This window comes from Ranitomeya variabilis, chromosome 6 (assembly GCF_051348905.1).
Source record: "Ranitomeya variabilis isolate aRanVar5 chromosome 6, aRanVar5.hap1, whole genome shotgun sequence".
Classification (NCBI taxonomy): Eukaryota; Metazoa; Chordata; class Amphibia; order Anura; family Dendrobatidae; genus Ranitomeya; species Ranitomeya variabilis.
Window position 1 is genome coordinate 459,094,784 of NC_135237.1, and position 26,118 is coordinate 459,120,901.

At 43.9% G+C, this 26,118-nt stretch overlaps 1 long non-coding RNA gene across 1 annotated transcript in view; it reads right to left on the reverse strand.

The window, feature by feature from the left end:
• Window positions 1–19,954, reverse strand: part of LOC143781269 (uncharacterized) — a 38,329-nt gene extending 18,375 nt beyond the window's left edge. Inside the window, exons 1-2 of the long non-coding RNA XR_013216639.1 lie at window positions 19,888–19,954; window positions 7,906–7,988 (exon numbers count right to left, since the gene is read on the reverse strand). This is a non-coding gene — a long non-coding RNA (uncharacterized LOC143781269). The remainder of the gene's footprint in view (window positions 1–7,905; window positions 7,989–19,887) is intronic.
• Window positions 19,955–26,118: the final 6,164 nt, after the last annotated feature.

Below are 26,118 nucleotides of genomic sequence, written 5' to 3' on the forward strand. Positions count from 1 at the left end.
CTGTGATCATTCATCCAAAGACTAGATTAAATGTTTTGATCCGTCAGTCCAAGGTCTACTGTAGATGTGGCCAATCACTCCACAATCTATATAAATGCTGTGGTCAGTCAGTCCACAGTCTAGTCTAAATGAAATGCTCGTTCAGACCATAGTGTCACGATCTCCATTCTGTTCCTGTCTGCTAAGTTACTTTGTGTAGAAGCTGTCAGTCTGTTTTGGTTGTGCTGGGTCTGAGCTGCAGTCATCTGTGTTCACTTTCCTTGATTAGACCTCTACTTAAGCATGCTAGCTCCTCCGTCCAGTGTCAATCGTACACTTGCTGCTGCCTGTGTCAGACTGATCCGTACTGGGTCTGTGCTGCAATCATCAGTGTTCACTTTCCATGTTGGGTCCTCCATCCAGTGTCAATCGTACACTTGCTGCTGCCTGTGTAAGACTGATCCGTGCTGGGTCTGTGCTGCAATCATTTGTGTTCACTTTCCTTGAGTAGTCCTCTACTTAAGCATGCTGGCTCCTCCATCCAGTGTCAATTGTACACTTGCTGCTGCCTGTGTAAGACTGATCCGTGCTGGGTCTGTGCTGCAATCATCTGTGTTCACTTTCCTAGAGTAGTCCTCTACTTAAGCATGCTGGCTCCTCCATCCAGTGTCAATCATACACTTGCTGCTGCCTGTGTAAGACTGATCCGTGCTGGGTCTGTACTGCAACCAGTTTCAATCGTACATTTGCTGCTGCTTGTGCAAGACTGATCTGTGCTGCAATCATCTGTGCTCACTTTCCTTGAGTAGTCCTCTACATAAGCATGCTGGCTCCATCCAGTGTCAATCCTACATTTGCTGCTGCCTGTGTAAGACTGATACCTTTGTGCTCTGTGCCTGCCCCAGCCTGACTTTATTCCCTTCCAGGACTTAGACTCTTTGCTTGTCACCTGACTTCTCTTGTGCCTGCTGCCTGTAAACTGTCTTGTCTTTCTGGTATTCCTGACCTCGGCTAGTAAATTGGTTTAAGTCTCTGACTTCCCCTTGTTGTACTGCACCATTTCCTGGATCTGACCTCGGATTGTTTGACCTCCTTTTACTTATTCAGTAAGTAGTGTATATTTTTTCTTTCTGTTATTGTAGTCTTTCCACTTCTGGAGCTAACATTTACTATAGTGACTCGCATCACACATAGTATTTTGGTCTACTGGAAATGTGGTCAGAAATTTCACACCTAGCTAAATGCTATGGCAAGTCAGTCCATAGACTAGTGTAAAACTTTTGGTCCATCAGTCCACAGTCGAATGTAAAAGTGGTCTGTCAGTCCACATTCTAGTGTAAATGTTGCGTTCATTCAGTCCATAGTCTTCTAGTCCACAGGAAATGTGGTCAGAAATTCCACACCTAGCATAAATGCTGTGGTCAGTCAGTCCACAGTCTATTGTAAATTTTATGGTCATTCAGTCCATAGTCTTTTAGTCTACTGGAAATGTGGTCAATAATTCCACACCTAGCATAACTGCTATGCTCAGTCAATCCTTAGACTCCTGTAAATGCTTGGATCAGTTAGCCCATGCACTAGTGTAAAACACTTTGTCCGTCAGGCCACAGTCTGATGTAAATGTAGCATTTCAGTCCACAGTCTGGTGTAAATGATGTTGTCAGTGGGTCTACTGTTATGATCCTTAGTGGTTGAGGATCACGAATTACTCCAGCTAAGTAACAAACATAGGACAAGCTCTAGGGAGGTGGCAAACTGGACTGACCGCAAATCTGAACCTATCCAAACACACTAGAAGTAGCCGGTGAACGTGCCTAAAAATCCTAGACGTCTCGAGCCAGCCTGAGGAACTAACTACCCCTAGAGAGAAAGAAAGACCTCTCTTGCCTCCAGAGAAATAATCCCCAAAGATATAGAAGCCCCCAACAAATAATAACGGTGAGGTAAGAGGAAGGCACATACACAGGGGTGAAAACAGATTCAGCAAAAGAGGCCCACTAATACTAGATAGCAGAAAATAGTAAAGGGGTCTGTGCGGTTAGTAAAAAACCCTTACAAAATATCCACACTGAGATTTCAAGTAACGGTGTGGGGGGAGAAACTCAGTCCCCTAGAGCAACCAGCAAGTGAGGAGATCAAATCTTAGCAAGCTGGACAAGAAACATGATGAATGCTGATAATCAAAAAATGAACGAACAAAAACTTAGCTTGTCTAGGAGAGGCTGGGAGCAAGGTAATCACAAGGAATCTGAAGAGCACTGAATACATTGATAGCAGGCAAGGAACTGAGTATCCAGGTGAGTTAAATAGGAAACCAACCAAGGATAACGAACCAGCTGATGCAGCCAACCTGCAGAAAGACAACACTACACAGTACCGCTTGTGACCACTAGAGGGAGCCTAAAAATAGAGTTCACAACAGTACCCCCCCCTTGAGGAGGGGTCACCGAACCCTCATCAAGACCCCCAGGGCGATCAGGATGAGCAGCGTGGAAGGCACGAACCAAATCGGCCGCATGAACATCAGAGGCGACAACCCAGGAATTATCCTCCTGACCATAGCCCTTCCACTTCACCAAATACTGAAGCCTCCGTCTAGAGATACGAGAATCCAAAATCTTCTCCACCAGGTACTCCAATTCTCCCTCGACCAGCACCGGAGCAGGAGGCTCAACAGAAGGAACCACAGGTACCACATACCTCCGCAACAAAGACCTATGGAACACATTATGAATGGCAAACGATGCTGGGAGATCCAAACGAAAAGACACCGGGTTAAGGATTTCCAAGATCTTATAAGGACCGATGAAGCGAGGCTTGAATTTAGGAGAGGAGACCTTCGTAGGAACATACCGAGAAGACAGCCACACCAAATCCCCAACACGAAGTCGGGGACCCACACCGCGGCGGCGGTTGGCAAAGCGCTGAGCCTTCTCCTGTGACAACCTCAAATTGTCCACCACATGGTTCCAAATCTGCTGCAACCTATCCACCACAGAATCCACCCCAGGACAGTCAGAAGACTCAACCTGACCCAAGGAAAAACGAGGATGGAAACCAGAATTGCAGAAAAAAGGCGAAACCAAAGTAGCAGAACTAGCCCGATTATTAAGGGCAAACTCGGCCAATGGCAAAAAAGTCACCCAATCATCCTGATCAGCAGAAACAAAACATCTCAAATAAGTTTCCAACGTCTGATTAGTTCGCTCGGTTTGGCCATTAGTCTGAGGATGGAAGGCCGACGAAAAAGATAAATCAATGCCCATCTTAGCACAAAAAGTCCGCCAAAACCTGGACACAAACTGGGATCCTCTATCAGACACAATATTTTCAGGAATGCCGTGCAAGCGAACCACATTCTGAAAAAATAGAGGAACCAAATCGGAGGAGGAAGGCAACTTAGGCAAGGGCACCAAATGGACCATCTTGGAAAAACGATCACACACCACCCAGATGACAGACATTTTCTGAGATACTGGAAGATCCGAAATAAAATCCATGGAAATGTGCGTCCAAGGCCTTTTCAGGACAGGCAAAGGCAAAAGCAAACCGCTTGCACGAGAACAGCAAGGCTTAGCCCGAGCACAAATTCCACAAGACTGCACAAAGGAACGCACATCCCGCGACAAGGAAGGCCACCAGAAGGACCTAGCCACCACATCTCTGGTACCAAAAATCCCAGGATGACCCGCCAACACCGAAGAATGAACCTTGGAAATAACTCTGCTGGTCCATCTATCTGGGACAAACAGTCTCTCTGGTGGACAACGGTCAGGTCTATCCGCCTGAAATTTCTGCAGCACTCGTCGCAAATCTGGGGAAATGGCAGACAAAATCACTCCCTCTCTGAGAATACCAGCCGGCTTAGAAACTCCCGGAGAGTCAGGCACAAAACTCCTAGAAAGTGCATCAGCCTTCACGTTCTTCGAACCAGGCAGATATGAGACCACAAAGTTGAAACGGGAGAAAAACAGCGACCAACGAGCCTGTCTAGGATTCAGGCGCTTGGCAGATTCGAGGTAAATCAGGTTTTTGTGATCAGTCAAGACCACCACACGATGTTTAGCTCCTTCGAGCCAATGTCGCCACTCCTCAAATGCCCACTTCATAGCCAACAACTCACGATTACCAACATCATAATTCCGCTCGGCAGGCGAAAACTTTCTTGAAAAGAAAGCACATGGCTTCATCACAGAGCCATCAGAGCTTCTCTGCGACAAAACAGCCCCTGCTCCAATCTCAGAAGCATCAACCTCGACCTGGAAGGGGAGAGAGACATCTGATTGACATAAGACTGTAGCTGAAGAAAACTGGTGCTTCAGTTCCCGAAAGGCCTCCACGGCCACAGGAGACCAATTAGTCACATCAGAACCCTTCTTGGTCAAATCCGTCAAAGGTTTAACCACGCTAGAAAAATTAGCGATGAAACGACGGTAAAAATTAGCAAAACCCAAGAACTTCTGAAGACTCTTAACAGACGTAGGCTGAGTCCAGTCAGGAATAGCCTGGACTTTGACTGGGTCCATCTCCACAGTAGAAGGAGAAAAAATAAAACTCAAAAAGGAGACCTTCTGTACTCCAAAGAGGCATTTTGAGCCCTTCACAAATAAAGCATTAGCACGCAGGACCTGAAACACCATCCTGACCTGCTTCACATGGGACTCCCAATCATCAGAAAAGACCAAAATGTCATCCAGATAAACAATCATAAATTTATCCAGATATTCTCGGAAGATGTCATGCATGAAGGACTGAAACACAGAAGGAGCATTAGAGAGTCCAAAAGGCATCACTAAGTACTCAAAATGGCCTTCGGGCGTATTAAATGCTGTTTTCCATTAATCTCCCTGCTTAATGCGCACAAGGTTATACGCACCACGGAGATCTATCTTAGTGAACCAACTGGCCCCCTTAATCCGAGCAAACAAATCAGACAATAGTGGCAAAGGATACTGAAATTTGACTGTGATTTTATTCAGAAGATGATAATCTATACAAGGTCTCAAAGAACCGTCCTTCTTGGCCACAAAAAAAAATCCTGCACCAAGAGGGGAAGAGGATGGGCGAATATGTCCCTTCTCCAAAGACTCCTTTATATAACTCCGCATCGCGGCATGCTCTGGTATAGACAAATTAAAAAGTCGTCCCTTAGGGAATTTACTACCAGGAATTAAATTTATAGCACAGTCACAATCCCTATGAGGGGGCAGGGCACTGGACCTGGGCTCATCAAATACATCCTGGTAGTCAGACAAAAACTCAGGGACCTCAGAAGGAGTGGAAGAAGCAATAGACACCAACGGAGTATCGCCATGAATTTCTTGACAACCCCAACTTGACACAGACATAGCTTTCCAATCTAAAACTGGATTATGAGCCTGCAGCCATGGCAGACCCAAAACGACAACATCATGCAAATTATGCACAACGAGAAAGCGAATCATCTCCTGATGTACGGGAGTCATGCACATGGTCATTTGCGTCCAATACTGAGGCTTATTCTCAGTCAATGGCGTAGCATCAATTCCCCTCAGAGGAATAGGAAATTCCAAAGGCTCCAGGACAAAACCACAGCGCCTGGCAAACGACAAATCCATCAGATTCAGGGCAGCACCCGATTCCACAAAAGCCATAACCGGGTAGGACGACAAAGAACAAATCAAAGTAACAGACAAAATAAATTTAGGCTGTATCGTACCAATGGTGACAGGTTTAGCGATTTTTTTTTTAAACGTTTAGAGCATGCTGAGATAACATGAGTAGAATCACCACAGTAAAAGCACAACCCATTTTGACGTCTATGACTTTGTCGCTCAATTCTGGTCAGAGTTCGGTCACATTGCATAGACTCAGGTCTCTGTTCAGAAAATACCGCCAAAGGATGAGCAGATTTGCGCTACCGCAAACGCCGATCAACCTGAATGGCTAAAGCCATAGAATCACTCAGACTTGTAGGGGTGGGAAACCCCACCATAACATTCTTAACGGCCTCAGAAAGACCTTCTCTGAAATTTGCAGCCAGGGCACACTCATTCCATTGAGTCAGCACCGACCATTTCCGAAATTTTTGACAATACACCTCTGCTTCATCCAGACCTTGAGAGATAGCCAGCAACGCTTTTTCTGCCTGATTCTCAAGATTAGGCTCCTCATAAAGCAGTCCAAGAGCCAGAAAAAATGCATCTACATTAAGCAATGCAGGATCTCCTGGCACCAGAGAGAAGGCCCAATCTTGAGGGTCACCACGCAACAAGGAGATAACAATTTTAACTTGCTGAGCGGAATCACCAGAGGAACGAGGTCTCAGAGACAGCAATAACTTACAATTATTCTTAAAATTCTGAAACCTAGATCTATCTCCAGAAAACAACTCAGGAATGGGTATCTTTGGTTCTGACATAGGGCTATGAATAACAAAATCCTGAATACTTTGCACCCGTGCAGTAAGATGATCCACACTAGAAGTCAGAGTCTGAATATTCATGTCTGCAGCTGAGCTCAAAAACCACCCAGAGTTCAAGGGGATGAAAGAAGCTAAGCAGACTGCAGCAAAGGAAAAGCGGGAGGAAAAAAAAAATGTACTCAGGTCTTCTTTTTGTCCCACTTCTGCGATGCATTAAACACTTTTTTGGCCTGCTATACTGTTATGATCCTTAGTGGTTGAGGATCACGAATTACTCCAGCTAAGTAACAAACATAGGACAAGCTCTAGGGAGGTGGCAAGCTGGACTGACCGCAAATCTGAACCTATCCAAACACACTAGAAGTAGCCGGTGAACGTGCCTAAAAATCCTAGATGTCTCGAGCCAGCCTGAGGAACTAACTACCCCTAGAGAGAAAGAAAGACCTCTCTTGCCTCCAGAGAAATAGTCCCCAAAGATATAGAAGCCCCCAACAAATAATAACGGTGAGGTAAGAGGAAGGCACATACACAGGGGTGAAAACAGATTCAGCAAAAGAGGCCCACTAATACTAGATAGCAGAAAATAGTAAGGGGCCTGTGCGGTCAGTAAAAAACCCTTACAAAATATCCACACTGAGATTTCAAGAACCCCCGAACCAACTAACGGTGTGGGGGGAGAAACTCAGTCCCCTAGAGCAACCAGCAAGCGAGGAGATCAAATCTTAGCAAGCTGGACAAGAAACATGATGAATGCTGATAATCAAAAAATGAACGAACAAAAACTTAGCTTGTCTAGGAGACGCTGGGAGCAAGGTAATCACAAGGAATCTGAAGAGCACTGAATACATTGATAGCAGGCAAGGAACTGAGTATCCAGGTGAGTTAAATAGGAAACCAACCAAAGATAACGAACCAGCTGATGCAGCCAACCTGCAGAAAGACAACACTACACAGTACCGCTTGTGACCACTAGAGGGAGCCTAAAAATAGAGTTCACAACAGTCTACTATCTAGTTTAAATGCTGTGGTCCATCAGTCCACAGTCTACTGTAAATTTTTTGTTCAGTTGGTTTACAGTCTATTGTAAATGTTGTTGTTATCCGATCCAAAGTCTAGAGGAAATGCTGTGGTCAGTCAGTCAACAGTCTAGAGTAAATGTTGTTAGTCTGTCCACAGTCTAGTGGAAATGCTGCGTTCAGTTGCTCCACAGCCTAGCGTAAATGATGATATCAGTCTCTTGTAATCGAGGCATTGAATGTTACACCGCTGATAAGAAGCCTATTCTATGAAACATAAGAATGTTTTCTTATTTTAGAAGACAGTGGATAAGGAGAAGAAATGTTGCTTACATCTGTACCTGAAATATGGTTGTATTATACTCGGAGTTGTGTATAGAAGATATACATGTGAAAAACACAAACAATATATTCTCATGTACCAGGAAGGTGTTATTACACCCCGGCAGGCCTAGAACCTATTGCCTAAACCTAGAATTATCAGTAATTAATATTAATATTAATTACCTGTTAGGAGATTTTTCTAATTCTCTTCTTGAAATCCACATGGAAAAATTTCACGTTCCACCATCTCACTGGGCGTCAGTCACCTGTAAAAAGTCAAAGGTGTGTTAATATGTTCCTGCTACATGCTATACACAAAGAAAAATATAACACACTAGGGACAAAATTACTTATTTCAGGTATAAGAACTGGGGTCAGTTTATTGTGAATCCTGTAGTCAGTCATTTGATAGTTTACTGGAAATGTGGTCAGACAATGCAAACCTAGCGTAAATGCTATGATCAGTCAGTCCATAAACTAGTGTAAAAGTTTTGGTCCGCCAGTCCACAGTCCACTGCAAAAGTGGTCTATTAGTCCACATTCTAGTGTAAATGTTGTGTTCAATCAGTCCATAGTCTTCTGGTCTACTGGAAATGTGTTCAGAATTTACACACCTAGCATAAATGCTGTGGTCAGTCAGTCCTTATACTAGTGTAAATATTATATTCAGGCAGTGCAAACTTTACTGGAAATGTGATCAGGCATTCGAAATCTGGTGAAAATGATGAGGTCAGTAAGGCCTTAAACAATTGCAAATGCCGTGGTCAGTCAGTATTCAAACTAATATAAATGCTGTGATCATTCATCCAAAGACTAGATTAAAAGTTTTGATCTGTCAGTCCAAGGTCTACTGTAGATGTGGCCAATCACTCCACAATCTAGTATAAATGCTGTGGTCAGTCAGTCAACAGTCTAGTCTAAATGAAATGCTCATTCAGACCATAGTGTCACGATCTCCATTCTGTTCCTGTCTGCTAAGTTACTTTGTGTAGAAGCTGTCAGTCTGTTTTGGTTGTGCTGGGTCTGAGCTGCAGTCATCTGTGTTCACTTTCCTTGATTAGACCTCTACTTAAACATGCTAGCTCCTCCATCCAGTGTCAATCGTACACTTGCTGCTGCCTGTGTCAGACTGATCCGTACTGGTTCTGTGCTGCAATCATCAGTGTTCACTTTCCATGTTGGGTCCTCCATCCAGTGTCAATCGTACACTTGCTGCTGCCTGTGTAAGACTGATCCGTGCTGGGTCTGTGCTGCAACCAGTGTCAATCGTACATTTGCTGCTGCTTGTGCAAGACTGATCTGTGCTGCAATCATCTGTGCTCACTTTCCTTGAGTAGTCCGCTACATAAGCATGCTGGCTCCTCCATCCAGTGTCAATCGTACATTTGCTGCTGCCTGTGTAAGACTGATCCCTCTGTGCTCTGTGCCTGCCCCAGCCTGACTTTATTCCCTTCCAGGACTTAGACTCTTTGCTTGTGACCTAACTTCTCTTGTGCCTGCTGCCTGTAAACTGTCTTGTCTTTCCGGTATTCCTGACCTCGGCTAGTAAATTGGTTTAAGTCTCTGACTTCCCCTTGTTGTACTGCACCATTTCCTGGATCTGACCTCGGATTGTTTGACCTCCTTTTACTTATTCAGTAAGTAGTGTATATTTTTTCTTTCTGTTATTGTAGTCTTTCTCTCCTCTTCTGGTGCTAACATTTACTATAGTGACTCGCATCACACATAGTATTTTGGTCTACTGGAAATGTGGTCAGAAATTTCACACCTAGCTAAATGCTATGGCAAGTCAGTCCATAGACTAGTGTAAAACTTTTGGTCCATCAGTCCACAGTCGAATGTAAAAGTGGTCTGTCAGTCCACATTCTAGTGTAAATGTTGCGTTCATTCAGTCCATAGTCTTCTAGTCCACAGGAAATGTGGTCAGAAATTCCACACCTAGCATAAATGCTGTGGTCAGTCAGTCCACAGTCTATTGTAAATGTTATGGTCATTCAGTCCATAGTCTTTTGGTTTACTGGAAATGTGGTCAAGAATTCCACACCTAGCATAACTGCTATGCTCAGTCAGTCCTTAGACTCCTGTAAATGCTTGGATCAGTTAGCCCATGCACTAGTGTAAAACGCTTTGTCCGTCAGGCCACAGTCTGATGTAAATGTGGCATTTCAGTCCACAGTCTGGTGTAAATGATGTTGTCAGTGGGTCTACTATCTAGTTTAAATGCTGTGGTCCATCAGTCCACAGTCTACTGTAAATTCTTTGTTCAGTTGGTTTACAGTCTATTGTAAATGTTGTTATCCAATCCAACGTCTAGAGGAAATGCTGTGGTCAGTCAGTCAACAGTCTAGAGTAAATGTTGTTAGTCTGTCCACAGTCTAATTACCTGTTAGGAGATTTTTCTAATTTTCTTCTTGAAATCCACATGGAAAAATTTCACGTTCCACCATCTCACTGGGCGTCAGTCACCTGTAAAAAGTCAAAGGTGTGATAATATGTTCCAGCTACATGCTATACACAAAGAAAAATATAACACACTAGGGACAAAATTACTTATTTCAGGTATAAGGACTGGGGTCAGTTTATTGTGAATCCTGTAGTCAGTCATTTGATAGTTTACTGGAAATGTGGTCAGACAATGCAAACCTAGCGTAAATGCTATGATCAGTCAGTCCATAAACCAGTGTAAAAGTTTTGGTCCGCCAGTCCGCAGTCCACTATAAAAGTGGTCTATTAGTCCACATTCTAGTGTAAATGTTGTGTTCAATCAGTCCATAGTCTTCTGGTCTACTGGAAATGTGTTCAGAATTTACACACCTAGCATAAATGCTGTGGTCGGTCAGTCCTTATACTAGTGTAAATATTATAGTCATGCAGTGCAAAATTTACTGTAAATGTGGTCAGGGATTTGAAATCTGGTGAAAATGATGAGGTCAGTAAGGCCTTAAACAAATGAAAATGCTGTGGTCAGTCATTATTCAAACTAATATAAATGCTGTGATCATTCATCCAAAGACTAGATTAAAGGTTTTGATCCGTCAGTCCAAGGTCTACTGTAGATGTGGCTAATCAGTCCACAATCTAGTATAAATGCTGTGGTCAGTCAGTCCACAGTCTAATCCTCTAAATGAAATGCTCATTCAGACTATAGTGTCATGATCTCCATTCTGTTCCTGTCTGCTAAGTTACTTTGTGTAGAAGCTGTCAGTCTGTTTTGGTTGTGCTGGGTCTGAGCTGCAGTCATCTGTGTTCACTTTCCTTGATTAGTCCTCTACTGAAGCATGCTAGCTCCTCCATCCAGTGTCAATCATACACTTGCTGCTGCCTGTGTAAGTCTGATCCGTGCTGGGTCTGTGCTGCAATCATCTGTGTTCACTTTCCTTGAGTAGTCCTCTACTTAAGCATGCTGGCTCCTCCATCCAGTGTCAATCATACACTTGCTGCTGCCTGTGTAAGACTGATCCCTCTGTACTCTGTGCCTGCCCCAGCCTGACTTTATTCCCTTCCAGGACTTAGACTCTTTGCTTGTGACCTGACTTCTCTTGTGCCTGCTCCCTGTAAACTGTCTTGTCTTTTTGGTATTCCTGACCTCGGCTAGTAAATTGGTTTAAATCTCTGACTTCCCCTTGTTGTACCACACCATTTCCTGGATCTGACCTCGGATTGTTTGACCTCCTTTTACTTATTAAGTAAGTAGTGTATATTTTTTCTTTCTGTTATTGTAGTCTTTCTCTCCACTTCTGGAGCTAACATTTACTATAGTGACTCGCATCACACATAGTATTTTGGTCTACTGCAAATGTGGTCAGAAATTTCACACCTAGCTAAATGCTATGGCAAGTCAGTCCATAGACTAGTGTAATACTTTTGGTCCGCCAGTCCACAGTCCACTGTAAAAGTGGTCTATTAGTCCACATTCTAGTGTATATGTTGTGTTCAATCAGTCCACAGTCTTCTGGTCTACTGGAAATGTGTTCAGAATTTGCACACCTAGCATAAATGCTTGTTGTGAATTCCGCTCTTGGGCTCCCTCCGGTGGTTGTAAGTGGCACTTTTGTGAGTACTGCTCTTGGGCTCCCTCCGGTGGTTTTAAGTGATACGGCTGCTCCTTGGATTTAGCAGTCAGCAGCTGCTTCCATTGATTGTCTATTCTGACTCAGCTATTTAGCCTGGTTCTTTCCTTCAGCCAGTGCCAGTTGTCAATGGTTCCTGGTTGGATTCACATCTCTGCTTGGATTTCCCTGATATTCTGACCAGTTCAGCAAAGATAAGTCCTTGCTTGGTTCTTTTGCAGTCCACTTGTTGTGGACTTAATTGTTTAGCACATTCTATGTTTTTTCTGGTCCAGCTTGTCAGTATGGAATTATTCAGTTATGCTGGAAGCTCTGGGAAGCAGGTTTACCCTCCACACCTTTAGTCAGGTGTGGAGATTTTTGTAAACTCTGTGGTGGATTTTTCTAGTTTTTAATACTGACCGCACAGTACTCTGTCCTGTTCTATCTATCTAGCCAGAGTGGCCTCCTTTTGCTACATCCTGGTTTCATTCTGCGTATGTCATTTCCCTCTCCACTCACAGTCAATATTTGTGGGGGGCTGTCTATCCTTTGGGGATTTTCTCTGAGGCAAGATAGCTTTCATGTTTCTATCTTTAGGGGTAGTTAGTCCTCCGGCTGTAACGAGGTGTCTAGGGAGTGACAGGAACATCCCTCGGCTACTTCTATTGTTGTGTTAAGCTCAGGAACTGCGGTCAGTACAGGTACCACCTCCTCCAGAGCTCGTCCCATGTTGCTCCTAGACCACCAGTTCATAACATAATCATGCTGTGGTCATTCAGTCCTTAAACTAGTGTAAATAATAGTCAGGCAGTGCAAACTTTACTGTAAATGTGGTCAGGGATTCGAAATCTGGTGAAAATGACGAGGTCAGTAAGGCCTTAAACAAATGAAATGCTGTGGTCAGTCAGTATTCAAACTAATATAAATGCTGTGATCATTCATCCAAAGACTAGATTAAAAGTTTTGATCCGTCAATCCAAGGTTAGTCCTCCGGCTGTGACGAGGTGTCTAGGGAGTGACAGGAACATCCCACGGCTACTTCTAGTGTTGTGTTAAGCTCAGGAACTGCGGTCAGTACAGGTACCACCTCCTCCAGAGCTCGTCCCATGTTGCTCCTAGACCACCAGTTCATAACAGTACAACTGGCCAAAAATGAATTAAATGCATCTCAAAAGAAGGAAAAAAAAAAGTTCTGAGCCATTTTTTTTTCTGCAGTCTGTTTTGTCTTTTTTTTCCTCTTAATCTCTGGGTGGTTCAGGATTTTGGCGCTGGCATGGATGTTCAGGGTTTGTTTTCTCGTGTGGATCAACTTGCTGCAAGAGTACAGAGTATCCAAGATTATGTTGTCCAGACTCCGGCTTTGGAGCCTAGAGTTCCAGCTCCTGATTTGTTTTTTGGGGACAGATCCAAGTTTTTGAACTTTAAAAATAACTGCAAATTGTTTTTTGCTTTGTAACCCCGTTCCTCTGGTGATCCCATTCAGCAGGTTAAAATTGTCATCTCTCTGCTGCGTGGTGACCCTCATGACTGGGCATTCTCCCTTGAATCAGGGGATCCGGCATTGCTTAATGTAGACGCATTTTTTCAAGCGCTCGGATTATTGTATGACGAACCTAATTCTGTGGATCACGCAGAAAAAACCTTGCTGGCCCTGTGTCAGGGTCAGGAAGCGGCAGAATTATACTGCCAGAAATTTAGAAAATGGTCTGTGCTCACTAAATGGAATGAGGAGGCTCTGGCAGCAATTTTCAGAAAGGGTCTTTCTGAAGCCCTTAAAGATGTTATGGTGGGGTTCCCCACGCCTGCTGGTTTGAGCGAATCTATGTCTCTAGCCATTCAGATTGATCGGCGCCTGCGCGAGCGCAAAGTTGTGCACCATATGGCAGTGTCCTCTGAGCAGAGTCCTGAGACTATGCAATGTGATAGGATTTTGACTAGAGCAGAACAGCAGGGATTCAGACATCAGAATAGGCTGTGTTTTTACTGTGGTGATTCTGCTCATGTTATTTCTGATTGCCCTAAGCGTACTAAGAGGGTCGCTAGGTCTGTTACCATCAGTACTGTACAGCCTAAATTTCTCTTATCTGTGACCCTGATTTGCTCATTATCGTCCTTTTCTGTCATGGCATTTGTGGATTCAGGCGCTGCGCTGAACTTAATGGACTTGGAATTCGCCAGGCGCTGTGGTTTTTCCTTGCAGTCTTTGCAGAGCCCTATTCCTTTGAGGGGCATTGATGCTACGCCGCTGGCCAAGGATAAACCTCAGTATTGGACTCAGCTGACTATGTGCATGGCTCCAGCACATCAGGAAGATTGCCGTTTTCTGGTGTTGCATAATTTGCATGATGTTGTTGTACTGGGTTTTCCATGGTTACAGGTACATAATCCGGTGCTGGATTGGAAATCTATGTCTGTGACTAGTTGGGGTTGTCAAGGGGTACATAGTGACATTCCGTTGATGTCAATTTCCTCTTCCCCCTCTTCTGAAGTTCCTGAGTTTTTATCGGATTTTCAGGATGTATTTGATGAGCCCAAGTCCAGTTCCCTTCCTCCACATAGGGACTGTGATTGTGCTATTAACTTGATTCCTGGCTGTAAGTTCCCTAAGGGCCGACTTTTCAATCTGTCTGTGCCAGAGCATGCCGCCATGCGGAGTTATGTTAAGGAGTCTTTGGAGAAGGGGCATATTCGTCCGTCTTCATCACCATTGGGAGCGGGATTCTTTTTTGTTGCCAAGAAGGATGGCTCCTTGAGACCCTGTATTGATTATCGCCTTCTTAATAAGATCACGGTCAAATTCCAATACCCTTTACCTTTGCTTTCTGATTTGATTGACCTTCGAGGGGCATATAATCTTGTTCGTATTAAACAGGGTGACGAATGGAAAACTGCATTTAATACGCCCGAAGGCCATTTTGAATACCTTGTGATGCCTTTCGGGCTCTCTAATGCTCCTTCTGTATTTCAGTCCTTCATGCATGATATTTTCCGCAATTATCTTGATAAATTCATGATTGTGTATTTGGATGATATTTTGATTTTTTCCGATGATTGGGAGTCTCATGTGAAGCAGGTCAGGATGGTATTCCAGATCCTTCGTGATAATGCTTTATTTGTAAAGGGGTCTAAGTGCCTATTTGGAGTTCAGAAGGTCTCTTTTTTGGGTTTTATTTTTTTCTCCCTCGTCTATAGAAATGGATCCTGTTAAGGTCCAAGCCATTCATGACTGGATTCAACCCACATCTGTGAAGAGCCTTCAGAAATTTTTGGGCTTTGCTAATTTTTATCGTCGTTTCATTGCCAACTTTTCCAGTGTGGTTAAGCCCCTGACCGATTTGACGAAGAAAGGCGCTGATGTGATGAATTGGTCCTCTGCGGCTGTTGAGGCCTTTCAGGAGCTTAAACGCCGATTTACTTCTGACCCTGTGTTGCGTCAGCTGGATGTTTCTCTTCCTTTTCAGGTTGAGGTTGACGCTTCTGAGATTGGGCAGGGGCCGTTTTGTCTCAGAGGAGTTCTGATGGTTCTTTGATGAAACCGTGTGTTTTTTTTCCAGAAAGTTTTCGCCTGGGGAGCGCAATTATGATGTCGGCAATCGGGAGTTGTTGGCTATGAAGTGGGCATTTGAGGAGTGGCGACATTGGCTTGAGGGAGCCAAGCACCGTGTTGTGGTCTTGACCGATCATAAGAATCTGATTTACCTCGAGTCGGCCAAGCGGCTGAACCCTAGACAGGCTCGATGGTCCCTGTTTTTCTCCCGTTTTGATTTTTTGGTCTTGTATCTTCCGGGATCTAAGAATGTTAAGGCTGATGCCCTCTCTAGGAGTTTTTTGCCTGATTCTCCTGGAGTCCTTGAGCCGGTTGGCATTCTTAAGGAAGGGATGATTCTTTCTGCCATCTCCCCTGATTTACGGCGGGTGCTTCAGGAATTTCAGGCTGATAAACCTGACAGCTGTCCAGTGGGGAAGCTGCTGTTTGTTCCTGATAGATGGACAAGTAAGGTAATTTCTGAGGTTCATTGTTCGGTGTTGGCTGGTCATCCTGGGATTTTGGTACCAGAGATTTGGTTGCTAGGTCCTTTTGGTGGCCTTCCTTGTCGCGGGATGTGCGTTCTTTTGTGCAGTCCTGTGGGACTTGTGCCCGGGCCAAGCCTTGCTGTTCCCGCGCTAGTGGGTTGCTTTTGCCTTTGCTGGTCCCTGAGAGGCCCTGGACGCATATTTCCATGGATTTTATTTCGGATCTTCCCGTTTCCCAGAAGATGTTTGTTATCTGGGTGGTTTGTGACCGGTTGTCTAAAATGGTACCTTTGCCTAAATTGCCTTCCTCCTCTGATTTGGTTCCATTGTTTTTTTTCAGCATGTGGTTCGTTTGCATGGCATTCCGGGGAATATTGTGTCTGACAGAGGTTCCCAGTTTGTTTCTAGGTTTTGGCGGGTCTTTTGTGCTAGGATGGGCATTGATTTTTCTTTTTCTTCGGCGTTTCATCCTCAGACAAATGGCCAAACTGAGTGAACTAATCAGACCTTGGAAACCTATTTGAGATGCTTTGTGTCTGCTGACCAGGATGATTGGGTGGCTTTCTTGCCGTTGGCCAAGTTTGCCCTTAATAATCGGGCTAGTTCGGCTACTTTGGTTTCGCCTTTCTTTTGTAATTTTGGTTTTCATCCTCGTTTTTCTTCGGGGCAGGTTGAGCCTTCTGATTGTCCTGGTGTGGATTCTGTGATGGACAGGTTACAGCAGATTTGGACTCATGTGGTAGACAATTTGACATTGTCTCAGGAAAAGGCTCAACGTTTTGCTAACCGCCGTCGGTGTGTTGGTCCCCGGCTTCGGGTGGGGGATTTAGTCTGGTTATCTTCTCGTCATGTTCCTATGAAGGTTTCTTCCCCTAAGTTTAAGCCTCGGTTTATTGGTCCTTATAAGATTTCTGAGATTATCAATCCGGTATCTTTTCGTGTGGCCCTTCCAGCCTCTTTTGCCATCCATAATGTTTTCCATAGATCTTTGTTGCGGAGATATGTGGTGCCCGTTGTTCCCTCTGTTGATCCTCCTGCCCCGGTGTTGGTTGAAGGGGAGTTGGAATATGTGGTGGAGAAAATTTTGGATTCTCATTTTTCGAAGCGGAGGCTTCAGTATCTTGTCAAGTGGAAGGGTTATGGCCAGGAGGATAATTCTTGGGTTGTTGCCTCCGATGTCCATGCCGCCGATTTGGTTCGTGCTTTTCACTTGGCTCGTCCTGATCGGCCTGGGGGCTCTGGTGAGGGTTCGGTGACCCCTCCTCAAGGGGGGGTACTGTTGTGAATTCCGCTCTTGGGCTCCCTCCGGTGGTTGTAAGTGGCACTTTTGTGAGTTCTGCTCTTGGGCTCCCTCCGGTGGTTTTAAGTGGTACGGCTGCTCCTTGGATTTAGCAGTCAGCAGCTGCTTCCACTGATTGTCTATTCTGGCTCAGCTATTTAGCCTGGTTCTTTCCTTCAGCCAGTGCCAGTTGTCAATGGTTCCTGGTTGGATTCACATCTCTGCTTGGATTTCCCTGATATTCTGACCAGTTCAGCAAAGATAAGTCCTTGCTTGGTTCTTTTGCAGTCCACTTGTTGTGGACTTAATTGTTCAGCACATTCTATGTTTTTTCTGGTCTAGCTCGTCAGTATGGAATTATTCAGTTATGCTGGAAGCTCTGGGAAGCAGGTTTACCCTCCACACCTTTAGTCAGGTGTGGAGATTTTTGTAAACTCTGTGGTGGATTTTTCTAGTTTTTAATACTGACCGCACAGTACTCTGTCCTGTTCTATCTATCTAGCCAGAGTGGCCTCCTTTTGCTACATCCTGGTTTCATTCTGCGTATGTCATTTCCCTCTCCACTCACAGTCAATATTTGTGGGGGGCTGTCTATCCTTTGGGGATTTTCTCTGAGGCAAGATAGCTTTCATGTTTCTATCTTTAGGGGTAGTTAGTCCTCCGGCTGTAACGAGGTGTCTAGGGAGTGACAGGAACATCCCTCGGCTACTTCTAGTGTTGTGTTAAGCTCAGGAACTGCGGTCAGTACAGGTACCACCTCCTCCAGAGCTCGTCCCATGTTGCTCCTAGACCACCAGTTCATAACATAATCATGCTGTGGTCATTCAGTCCTTAAACTAGTGTAAATAATAGTCAGGCAGTGCAAACTTTACTGTAAATATGGTCAGGGATTCGAAATCTGGTGAAAATGACGAGGTCAGTAAGGCCTTAAACAAATGAAATGCTGTGGTCAGTCAGTATTCAAACTAATATAAATGCTGTGATCATTCATCCAAAGACTAGATTAAAAGTTTTGATCCGTCAATCCAAGGTCTACTGTAGATGTGGCCAATCAATCCACAATCTAGTATAAATGCTGTGGTCAGTCAGTCCACAGTCTAGTCTAAATGAAATGCTCATTCAGACCATAGTGTCACGATCTCCATTCTGTTCCTGTCTGCTAAGTTACTTTGTGTAGAAGCTGTCAGTCTGTTTTGGTTGTGCTGGGTCTGAGCTGCAGTCATCTGTGTTCACTTTCCTTGATTAGTCCTCTACTTAAGCATGCTAGCTCCTCCATCCAGTGTCAATCGTACACTTGCTGCTGCCTGTGTCAGACTGATCCATACTGGGTCTGTGCTGCAAATATCTGTGTTCACTTTCCTTGAGTAGTTCTCTACTTAAGCATGCTGGCTCCTCCATCCAGTGTCAATCATACACTTGCTGCTGGCTGTGTAAGACTGATCCGTGCTGGGTCTGTGCTGCAACCAGTGTCAATTGTACATTTGCTGCTGCCTGTGTAAGACTGATCCCTCTGTGCTCTGTGCCTGCCCCAGCCTGACTTTATTCCCTTCCAGGACTTAAACTATTTGCTTGTGACCTGACTTCTCTTGTGCCTGCTCCCTGTAAACTGTCTTGTCTTTCTGGTATTCCTGACCTCGGCTAGTAAATTGGTTTAAGTCTCTGACTTCCCCTTGTTGTACTGCACCATTTCCTGGATCTGACCTCGGATTGTTTGACCTCCTTTTACTTATTCAGTAAGTAGTATATATTTTTTCTTTCTGTTATTGTAGTCTTTCACCCCACTTCTGGAGCTAACATTTACTATAGTGACTCGCATCACACATAAGATTTTGGTCTAATGGAAATGTGGTCAGAAATTTCACACCTAGCTAAATGCTATGGCAAGTCAGTCCATAGACTAGTGTAAAACTTTTGGTCCATCAGTCCACAGTCGAATGTAAAAGTGGTCTGTCAGTCCACATTCTAGTGTAAATGTTGCGTTCATTCAGTCCATAGTCTTCTAGTCCACAGGAAATGTGGTCAGAAATTCCACACCTAGCATAAATGCTGTGGTCAGTCAGTCCACAGTCTATTGTAAATGTTATGGTCATTCAGTCCATAGTCTTTTGGTCTACTGGAAATGTGGTCAAGAATTCCACACCTAGCATAACTGCTATGCTCAGTCAGTCCCTAGACTCCTGTAGATGCTTGGATCAGTTAGCCCATGCAATAGTGTAAAACGCTTTGTCCGTCAGGCCACAGTCTGATGTAAATGTGGCATTTCAGTCCACAGTCTGGTGTAAATGATGTTGTCAGTGGGTCTACTATCTAGTTTAAATGCTGTGGTCCATCAGTCCACAGTCTACTGTAAATTCTTTGTTCAGTTGGTTTACAGTCTATTGTAAATGTTGTTGTTATCTGATCCAAAGTCTAGAGGAAATGCTGTGGTCAGTCAGTCAACAGTCTAGAGTAAATGTTGTTAGTCTGTCCACAGTCTAGTGGAAATGCTGCGGTCAGTTGCTCCACAGCCTAGCGTAAATGATGATATCAGTCTCTTGTAATCGAGGCATTGAATGTTACACCGCTGATAACAAGCCTATTCTATGAAACATAAGAATGTTTTCTTATTTTAGAAGACAGAGCATAAGGAGAATAAATATTCCTTACATCTGTACCTGAAATATGGTTGTATTATACTCGGGAGTTGTGTATAGAAGATATACATTTGAAAAACACAAACAATATATTCTCATGTACCAGGAAGGTGTTATTACACCCCGGCAGGCCTAGATCTTATGCCTAAACCTACAATTATCAGTAATTAATATTAATATTAATTACCTGTTAGGAGATTTTTCTAATTCTCTTCTTGAAATCCACATGGAAAAATTTCACGTTCCACCATCTCATTGGGCGTCAGTCACCTGTAAAAAGTCAAAGGTGTGATAATATGTTCCTGCTACATGCTATACACAAAGAAAAATATAACACACTAGGGACAAAATTACTTATTTCAGGTATAAGGACTGGGGTCAGTTTATTGTGAATCCTGTAGTCAGTCGTTTGATAGTTTACTGGAAATGCAGTCAGACAATGCAAACCTAGGGTAAATGCTATGATCAGTCAGTCCATAAACTAGTGTAAAAGTTTTGGTCCGCCAGTCCACAGTCCACTGCAAAAGTGGTCTATTAGTCCACATTCTAGTGTAAATGTTGTGTTCAATCAGTCCATAGTCTTCTGGTCTACTGGAAATGTGCTCAGAATTTACACACCTAGCACAAATGCTGTGGTCAGTCAGTCCTTATACTAGTGTAAATATTATATTCAGGCAGTGCAATCTTTACTGGAAATGTGATCAGGCATTCGAAATCTGGTGAAAATGATGAGGTCAGTAAGGCCTTAAACAATTGCAAATGCCGTGGTCAGTCAGTATTCAAACGAATATAAATGCTGTGATCATTCATCCAAAGACTAGATTAAATGTTTTGATCGGTCAGTCCAAGGTCTACTGTAGATGTGGCCAATCACTCCACAATCTAGTATAAATGCTGTGGTCAGTCAGCCCACAGTCTAGTCTAAATGAAATGCTCGTTCAGACCATAGTGTCACGATCTCCATTCTGTTCCTGTCTGCTAAGTTACTTTGTGTAGAAGCTGTCAGTCTGTTTTGGTTGTGCTGGGTCTGAGCTGCAGTCATCTGTGTTCACTTTTCTTGATTAGACCTCTACTTAGGCAATCTAGTTCCTCCATCCAGTGTTAATCGTACACTTGCTGCTGCCTGTGTCAGACTGATCCGTACTGGGTCTGTGCTGCAATCATCAGTGTTCACTTTCCATGTTGGGTCCTCCATCCAGTGTCAATCGTACACTTGCTGCTGCCTGTGTAAGACTGATCCGTGCTGGGTCTGTGCTGCAATCATCTGTGTTCACTTTCCTTGAGTAGTCCTCTACTTAAGCATGCTGGCTCCTCCATCCAGTGTCAATCGAACACTTGCTGCTGCCTGTGTAAGACTGATCCATGCTGGGTCTGTGCTGCAATCATCTGTGTTCACTTTCCTAGAGTAGTCCTCTACTTAAGCATGCTGGCTCCTCCATCCAGTTTCAATCATACACTTGCTGCTGCCTGTGTAAGACTGATCCGTGCTGGGTCTGTACTGCAACCAGTGTCAATCGTACATTTGCTGCTGCTTGTGCAAGACTGATCTGTGCTGCAATCATCTGTGCTCACTTTCCTTGAGTAGTCCTCTACATAAGCATGCTGGCTCCTCCATCCAGTGTCAATCGTACATTTGCTGCTGCCTGTGTAAGACTGATCCCTCTGTGCTCTGTGCCTGCCCCAGCCTGACTTTATTCCCTTCCAGGACTTAGACTCTTTGCTTGTGACCTGACTTCTCTTGTGCCTGCTGCCTGTAAACTGTCTTGTCTTTCTGGTATTCCTGACGTCGGCTAGTAAATTGGTTTAAGTCTCTGACTTCCCCTTGTTGTACTGCACCATTTCCTGGATCTGACCTCGGATTGTTTGACCTCCTTTTACTTATTCAGTAAATAGTGTATATTTTTTCTTTCTGTTATTGTAGTCTTTCTCTCCACTTCTGGAGCTAACATTTACTATAGTGACTCGCATCACACATAGTATTTTGGTCTACTGGAAATGTGGTCAGAAATTTCACACCTAGCTAAATGCTATGGCAAGTCAGTCCATAGACTAGTGTAAAACTTTTGGTCCATCAGTCCACAGTCGAATGTAAAAGTGGTCTGTCAGTCCACATTCTAGTGTAAATGTTGCGTTCATTCAGTCCATAGTCTTCTAGTCCACAGGAAATGTGGTCAGAAATTCCACACCTAGCATAAATGCTGTGGTCAGTCAGTCCACAGTCTATTGTAAATGTTATGGTCATTCAGTCCATAGTCTTTTGGTCTACTGGAAATGTGGTCAAGAATTCCACACCTAGCATAACTGTTATGCTCAGTCAGTCCTTAGACTCCTGTAAATGCTTGGATCAGTTAGCCCATGCACTAGTGTAAAACGCTTTGTCCGTCAGGCCACAGTCTGATGTAAATGTGGCATTTCAGTCCACAGTCTGGTGTAAATTATGTTGTCAGTGGGTCTACTATCTAGTTTAAATGCTGTGGTCCATCAGTCCACAGTCTACTGTAAATTCTTTGTTCAGTTGGTTTACAGTCTATTGTAAATGTTGTTGTTATCCGATCCAAAGTCTAGAGGAAATGCTGTGGTCAGTCAGTCAACAGTCTAGAGTAAATGTTGTTAGTCTGTCCACAGTCTAGTGGAAATGCTGCGGTCAGTTGCTCCACAGCCTAGCGTAAATGATGATATCAGTCTCTTGTAATCGAGGCATTGAATGTTACACCGCTGATAAGAAGCCTATTCTATGAAACATAAGAATGTTTTCTTATTTTAGAAGACAGTGGATAAGGAGAAGAAATGTTCCTTACATCTCTGCCTGAAATATGGTTGTATTATACTCGGAGTTGTGCATAGAAGATATACATGTGAAAAACACAAACAATATATTCTCATGTACCAGGAAGGTGTTATTACACCCCGGCAGGCCTAGAACTTATGCCTAAACCTACAATTATCAGTAATTAATATTAATATTAATTACCTGTTAGGAGATTTTTCTAATTCTCTTCTTGAAATCCACATGGAAAAATGTCACGTTCCACCATCTCACTGGGCGTCAGTCACCTGTAAAAAGTCAAAGGTGTGATAATATGTTCCTGCTACATGCTATACACAAAGAAAAATATAACACACTAGGGACAAAATTACTTATTTCAGGTATAAGGACTGGGGTCTCTTTATTGTGAATCCTGTAGTCAGTCATTTGATAGTTTACTGGAAATGTGGTCAGACAATGCAAACCTAGCGTAAATGCTATGATCAGTCAGTCCATAAACTAGTGTAAAAGTTTTGGTCCGCCAGTCCACAGTCCACTGCAAAAGTGGTCTATTAGTCCACATTCTAGTGTAAATGTTGTGTTCAATCAGTCCATAGTCTTCTGGTCTACTGGAAATGTGTTCAGAATTTACACACCTAGCATAAATGCTGTGGTTAGTCAGTCCTTATACTAGTGTAAATATTATAGTCAGGCAGTGCAAACTTTACTGGAAATGTGATCAGGCATTCGAAATCTGGTGAAAATGATGAGGTCAGTAAGGCCTTAAACAATTGCAAATGCCGTGGTCAGTCAGTATTCAAACTAATATAAATGCTGTGATCATTCATCCAAAGACTAGATTAAAAGTTTTGATCCGTCAGTCCAAGGTCTACTGTAGATGTGGCCAATCACTCCACAATCTAGTATAAATGCTGTGGTCAGTCAGTCCACAGTCTAGTCTGTTGTGAATTCTGCTCTTGGGCTCCCTCCGGTGGTTATAAGTTGTAATGTTGTGAACTCTGATTCTGGGCTCCCTCCGGTGGTTATAAGTGGTACTGCTGTGTTGTGAACTCTGTTTTTGGGCTCCCTCTTGTGGTCACAACTGGTACTGTGTAGTGCTGTCTTTGGGCTCCCTCTGGTGGTTCTTTGTGTCATTCTGCAGGTCTGAGGCTGATCAGCTGTCTCGTTATCTGTTAGCTGGTTTCCTATTTAGTTCACCTGGACTCTCAGTTGTTGCCTGCTGTCAATGTCTTCAGTGCTATTTTGGAGCTCTCCTGCAGTCCTTCGTTATCAGTCTCTTGAAGAGAAGCTAAGTTTTGCTTGATTCATTTTTTTGACCATCAGTGGTCATATGTTTCGTGGTTTATTTTTGTTTTCCTGTCCAGCTTGCTAATATGTGATTTCCTTGCTTGCTGGTAGCTCTAGGGGGCTGAGTTTCTCCTCTAACACCGTTAGTTGGTGTGGGGGTTCTTGTATTCTCAGCGTGGATATTTTGCATAGGGTTTTTTACTGACCGCACAGTTCACTATCTGTCTTCTGCTATCTAGTATTAGCGGGCCTCATTTGCTGAATCTGTTTTCATTTCTACGTTTGTGTTTTCCCCTTACCTCACCGTTATTATTTGTTGGGGGCTTCCTATGTCTTTGGGGTGATTTCTCTTGAGGCAAGTGAGGTCTTACTTTCCCTCCAGGAGTAGATAGTTTCTTAGGCTGCGTCGAGACGTCCAGGATTTTAGGCACGTTCACCAGCTACCTTTAGTGTGTTGGTTAGGATCAGGTTTGCGGTCAGTTCAGTTACCACCTCCCTAGAGCTCGTGTCTATGTTCATAAACTTAGCTAGTCCGTTTTGTGATCCTCAGCCACTAGGATCATAACACTGCTGCTCCTTTGGATTTCAGCAGTAATCAGGTGCTTCCACTTATTAACAATTCTGACTGGGCTATTTAGTTTGGCTGGATCCTTTACTTAGTGGCAGTTGTCCATTGTTTCTTGGTGGATTCACATCTTTGCCTGGATTCTCCTGCTATTCTGTCCAAATCATCAAAGATAAGTCCTGGCTTTGTTTTTGCTGTCCACATGCTGTGGACTTTATAGCTCACTGCATTTCTATGGTTTTTTTTTGTCCAGCTTTGTCAGTGTGGATTTATTCAGTCAAGCTGGAAGCTCTGGGAAACAGATTTACCCTCCATACCTTTAGTTAGGTGTGGAGATTTTTGTATATCTGTGGTGGATATTTTCTAGTATTTTGATACTGACCGCACAGTACTCTGTCCTGTCCTTTCTATTTAGCTAGAGTGGCCTCCTTTGCTAAATCCTGGTTTCATGCTACGTATGTTATTTCCCTCTCCTCTCACAGTCAATATTTGTGGGGGGCTGTCTATCCTTTGGGGATTTTCTCTGAGGCAAGATAGCTTTCCTGTTTCTATCTTTAAAGGTATCTAGTCCTCCGGCTGTGTCGAGGTGTCTAGGCCATGTTAGGTACATCCCACGGCTACTTCTAGTTGTTGTGTTAAGTTTAGGGTCTGCGGTCAGTACAGGTACCACCTTCTCCAGAGCTCGTCTCATGCTGCTCCTAAGCCACCAGATCATAACAGTACAACTGGCCCCAATGAGTTAAATGCATCTCAAAAGAAGGGAAGAAAAGTGCTGAGCCATTTTTTTTCTGTAGTCTACTTTGCCTTCTCCTCCCTCTTAATCTCTGGGTGGTTCAGGAGTTTGGCGTTGGCATGGATGTTCAGGATTTGGCTTCTTGTGTGGATCAACTTGCTGCAAGAGTACAGGGTATTTTTGATTATGTTGTTCAGACTCCAGCTTTAGAGCCTAGAATTCCAACTCCTGATTTGTTTTTTGGGGACAGGTCCAAGTTTTTGAGCTTTAAAAATAACTGCAAACTTTTTTTTGCTTTGAAACCCCGTTCCTCTGGTGATCCCATTCAGCAAGTTAAAATTGTCATCTCTCTGCTGCGTGGTGATCCTCAGGACTGGGCATTTTCCCTTGAATCAGGGAATCTGGCCTTGCTTAATGTAGACACCTTTTTTCAGGCGCTAGGATTATTGTATGACGAACCTAATTCAGTGGATCATGCAGAAAAGACCTTGTTGACCCTGTGTCAGGGTCAGGAAGCGGCAGAATCATACTGCCAGAAATTTAGAAAATGGTCTGTGCTCACTAAATGGAATGAAGGTGCTTTGGCAGCAATTTTCAGAAAGGGTCTTTCTGAATCTGTTAAGGACGTTATGGTGGGGTTCCCCACGCCTGCTGGTCTGAATGATTCTATGTCTCTGGCCATTCAGATTGATCGGCGCTTGCGCGAGCGCAGAGTTGTGCACACGATGGCATTGTCCTCTGAGCGGAGTCCTGAGCCTATGCAGTGTGATAGGATTTTGACTAGAGCTGAACGGCAAGAATTCAGACGTCAGAATAGGTTGTGTTTTTACTGCGGCGATTCTGCTCATGTTATTTCTGATTGCCCTAAGCGTACTAAGAGAGTCGCTAGGTCTGTTACCATCAGTACTGTACAGCCTAAATTTCTCTTATCTGTGACCTTGATCTGCTCATTGTCGTCATTTTCTGTCATGGCGTTTGTGGATTCAGGCGCCGCTTTGAACTTAATGGACTTAGAATTCGCCAAGCGTTGTGGTTTCTCCTTGCAGCCTTTGCAGAACCCTATTCC